This window comes from Rhipicephalus sanguineus, chromosome 9, assembly GCF_013339695.2.
Source record: "Rhipicephalus sanguineus isolate Rsan-2018 chromosome 9, BIME_Rsan_1.4, whole genome shotgun sequence".
Classification (NCBI taxonomy): Eukaryota; Metazoa; Arthropoda; class Arachnida; order Ixodida; family Ixodidae; genus Rhipicephalus; species Rhipicephalus sanguineus.
Genome location: NC_051184.2, coordinates 106,998,234 through 107,003,104, shown reverse-complemented (window position 1 = coordinate 107,003,104; position 4,871 = coordinate 106,998,234). Strand labels below are relative to the sequence as shown.

Below are 4,871 nucleotides of genomic sequence, written 5' to 3'. Positions count from 1 at the left end.
GTGAAAACCATTGTTCGTTTGTTTGTCTGTTAAGATATGTAATTGTATACCTAACTGTAAATACTGCACTGACCTGAATGTTTTATTATTAACACTGGACCGGATACTAGCCTTTCCTGGCTATCGGTCCAGATATCTGTATAAGCATGAATGTAAGAAAAAATGAAAATAAAAGCACTTGACTTGACTTGACTTGACTTGACTTGACTTGAAGAAATTATCTCGTACAGCAAATGTTGAATGGCAGCATATCGCGGCACAGCCCAGCTATTGGACAGCTATTGGACAGTGCCCTTCTCGAAAGAGTATAAGATCGGGGGTTTCAAGGCCCCCACATTCGTCTTCAAAAATGTCGCCCCGAGTACCAGCTGATGAAAGGAGACGCATCGTAGAGTTAAGCATCCAAGGCTTTTCTCAGCGGGTCATCTGCCGGCTCCTTCAAAGGTCAAGAAATGCGGTGAGTCGTGCCATCCAAGCGTACCGACAAACAGGGGGGATCAGTGACAGAGACCGTGCTGGAAGGTCAAGATGCACAGATGACGAAGTGGACAGGCTAATTATCGCCGCCGTAGTAGCTGATCCCCATATATCAGCGAAAGGCATGAAAGATGCATTGCATCTCAACGCGTCCGTCTGGACTATCCGTAGGAGGTTGGCAGAAGCAGGGCTTGCCAACTGCGTCGCGGCCCAGAAGCCCCACATCACGGACAGGCAAAGATCCATGCGACTGCAGTTTGCGCGTTCTGTGTAGACATGGGGATCAGAAGAGTGGGGAGAAGTCGTGTTCAGCGATGAATCAACGTTTTCAAGTCGCTGGGATCAGGAACGGCGAGTATGGCGTCCAATGAACTCGAGGTAACATTTGCGATTTGTCTTCTACAATAATGTCATCCTTGTACTATTTACCATTGAATGCGTAGAAAGAGTAGTGCACAGGGTAAGTAACCGCAGCTGGTAAAAATTAATGGCAGGTCACCCACTACAGTGCGCCTTAATTACGTTGTGGTTAAGGCAAGTAAAGCCCAGCACTTTATTGTCTTCGAACTTGCTGTAGAACGTTGGTTAGCTTTGATTCTCTTTAAGCTGTGTTACTTCTTATCGTGAGCAGCTCGCCAAACTTAAGCACCTTAGCCAATGTGTGATGTTTTTTTTTGTATATTGTACCTCATTACCTTAGAAAAATACAGTTGAGTTTGCGAGGCCTTCTGGAACGCACTGAGGGTGCCTTACCAACATGTCGAATATTTCGCACCATCTTGGCGATCTCGCATAATTAAAATTTCATTATATGGATCTTCAAGTAAGACGAAATTGTTCGGGGATAAAGTGACTATGTGGCATTTCCGTTCTTATAAATCCGTGTAACCAATCCTGCATTTCCTTCCTCGCCAGGTATTCACCACAGTACACGCAGTCGGTCTTTGCCAGTGGCCGATGCTCTGTGAGTGTCTGGGCCGCCATGACCAGGGAAGGACTTGGACCACTGGTTCTTATCGATGGGAACCTTTCGGCCTCCACGTACTCCCTTATAATAGAGAGAGAATTGCTTCCTTATGTCTTGAATGGGCCGTTCAAGGATGGTTGTTTCGTGTACCAGCATGACAGGAGCCCGATTCACACTGCTCGCGGTGTGAAATCTTTGCTTGAGGGCCTTGCTGTTCGCACATTGGAATGGCCACCTGTAGGAGCGGATCTGAACCCCATTGAAAACGTCTGGGGTCTCGTGAAACGCCGACTTGCGGCGCGGAATCTTGGAAGTTCAACGAAGGAGACCCTATTCGCGGCCATACAGGAGGAGTGGGAAGCACTTCGTGCACGCCCCGAGATCGTGGCCGCGCTTTACAATTCGATGCCATCTCGTGTGGCGCAAGTGATTGCCGCCGATGGGCGTTTGATTAAATACTGAAAGTAGTGATCCTTCCTGGATAGCAGTTATAGCTATCGTTTTCTTTTTTTTTTCTGGCTTATAAGAATAAACTGTTTATTTATTGCGTTTCCTGGCCATTCATTCTGGACGCGCGATATTCAGTGGTTTACTGCATACCACTGCACGCGCAATATTGGCACCAAGAAATGGAGCTGGCATAACGTCTCCGAGACAGAGCACAAAATTCATCACTGCAAGATGAGCATATCACGCAACTCCGTTTGAGAAAAGCTGAAAAACTGCATGTTTTCCGCGCTGCATCAAGGAAGAAAGCGTATTGCATGGCGCGCTCGAGCCATGCTATTACATTAGAGGCATTTTCGCCGCTATATTATCGCTCGGGAGTACCGGTGCTTGCACAGCGACTGCAGAAGTGGCACCTTGCGCCGTCCGCATCGTTTCGAGATGCGCGCCATTGAAACGAGCGAAAGGGCAGGCTGCCGGGTGATATGGGACGAGCGTGCGCAGTACGCGCTCCCGGACAGAGCCGTGCAGCCGCCAGAAGGCGCAGCGACGCGCCTCGGCACGCGCTCCCGTGGTCTCTAAAATTATGCACTCGACTGTACGTGATAACGGCCCCGCGTTCAAGAGTGAAAAGCTAGCAAGATGGGCTCGAGATCACAATGTATCGATCAAGTTCTGTGCGCCATGCCATTCTGCGGCGAATGGGCTTGCAGAACGTTCCATACGGGACGTGAAACAATACATCAAGATGTACGATCGTTTTCTGGATGGAAATGTTGTTTAGAAGCAGCCGTAAAACATCATAACAGATCCTACACAAGTGGCTTGGGGTGCAGTCCACAGTACGCTTCTACAGGAGAAACCCCTATTCTGCAGGCAGACCGTGAGTTGGGACTCTTGGAAAACCTCAAGATTGTCGAGGAGAGGCAACAAAAATCACAGGAGGAGAGGTACCGAAAACGAATGAAAAAGAATTTCGACATGAGACATCGAGCCGCCACGGTGGTCTAGTGGTTATGGCGCTCGACTGCTGACCCGAAGGTCGCGTGATCGAATCCCGGCAGCGGCGGCTGCATTTTCGATGGAGGCGAAAATGTTTGAGGCCCGTGTACTTAGATTTAGGTGCACGTTAAAGAACCCCAGGTGGTCGAAATTTCCGGAGCCCTCCACTACGGCGTCTCTCATATTCATATCGTGGTTTTGGGACGTTAAACCCCAAATATTATTATTACATGAGACATCGAGCAGACATGCCAGATATTCAAGTCACCGACGTCGTATTAGTGAGGAAAGGAATAAGAGACTCTAGTGCCAAATTTTACGGTCCTTACTCTGTGACCAAGACAGTCACCCAGAACGGAATTTTGAAGACTGTCTGGTACACTGGTGAACGTGGATCAGTTGAATGTGCTTCAAATGGAAATGTCTTCAAGTAATACCCCAGGAGGGGTAATTAAAAGAAACCGGGAAGAGTGAAGCGGTATGAGCCTTTGGACAAGATGAAGAAGCACGAGAGCTGGGGCAGGAAAGAAGATGGGGAAGAAGTTAAAAAATAAAGCAGATTAAGATGGACGCCAGTTCCATACTGAAGCTTTAATACTGTTCCGTTCTTTTAGGTAGGAACATTACAAGATTGCTGGGGGCTCACTACTGCGTCTCAAGTTTGCTCTGTGAGTACTGCGCATTTTGTTCTCCGTTTTGTTGTTTTTTGGCTGAGGACCGCCTTCAGGAAGCAGTTAACATCATTGAACGATACCTCAAGACATGTGGTTTCCAGTGCGCTCCGGAAAAATCCGAACTGTCAGTCCTCGGGGCACGCACCCGGGCAGAGAACCAAGTTATGACGCTCCGGACCCACAAGTCTTTCTACAAGGCATCCAAATACCGCAAATCGACTCACTTCGAGTCCTTGGACTCCATATTGTAGTGGATCATACCAACGAAGTGATTGGGTAGTGGATCATACCAACGAAGTGACTGGCGCGTGAGGGGAGTCTAGTGAAAGAGAACGAAAAGGATGGAGTTGTGTTGGATCGTGTTTGTTTGAGTTGCTCTTGTACGTTACATTTGGTGGCAGCGGTGACAACGGTAACCCATGCTTACACGGCGCAAGGCTTCCGCAGCGACAGCAATAGTCGGTGGTTCAGCGATGAACCCTATGGAGGACGATACGTCGTCACCGGCCGTGGGACCTGCTGTCCCGACTACGGAGGGAAGCTTGGCAGAGGCCGCGGGAGCCCCCGTCTCATCAAACATCCCGCCACCCGCACCCCGTCAGCCTCTTCCGTCGGAGTTTGATGTCCAGGGTGCACCAACTCACCCTCAACAGTCAAGCACCGGGCCCAGTCTACCTATGGCATATTGCCTACAAGCCCTGGCTTCACAAGGTCAGGCCGACAGAAGAGCCCTCATGCAAGATTTCGAGACTCGCTTTGCTACTCGCCTGCTATCTCTTGAGACCGCGCTTGCCCAGCGAACCTCCACGGCAGATGACGTCGTCGCAGACCTGGCTGCACGGGTCTCTGTCATCGAGGCGCAGTCTAACCGTCAGCAACGCGTGTCTACATCGGTCGAACAAATCAACATCGGTCGAGCTCAGTCTAGGTTTTTTGGAGCACACCTTCTACCACCTACCTTTGATGGTACCACATCGTGGGCAGCATTTCTGGTGCAGTTCGAGTCTATTGCTACCCTAAACGGCTGGACAGTTCAAGACAAAGTCCAGGTGCTCGTTCTGCAACTCCGTGACGCCGCGGCTGAATACCTCGAGTATATTCCCCAAGACATCCGCTCGAACTATGAAGCACTGGTGTCGGCGCTCGAAAGCCGATTTGGTGACCGTCATCTTCTTCAGCTCTACCTCACACAAATGAAACACGTCCGGCAGGGTCGGCGAGACCTCCAAGAACTCGCTGCTCACGTCGATAGCTTGTCCCGGAAGGCCTTGTCGGGTTGCCCTACCGCAACCATGGACCTTATT

The 4,871-nt window shown here is 49.8% G+C and overlaps 1 long non-coding RNA gene across 1 annotated transcript; it reads left to right on the top strand.

The window, feature by feature from the left end:
- Positions 1 to 321: 321 nt before the first annotated feature.
- LOC125759861 (uncharacterized) lies at positions 322 to 1,952 on the top strand. The gene is made up of 2 exons (XR_007417568.1): positions 322 to 855; positions 1,393 to 1,952. It is a non-coding gene; the product is annotated as an uncharacterized LOC125759861 (long non-coding RNA).
- Positions 1,953 to 4,871: the final 2,919 nt, after the last annotated feature.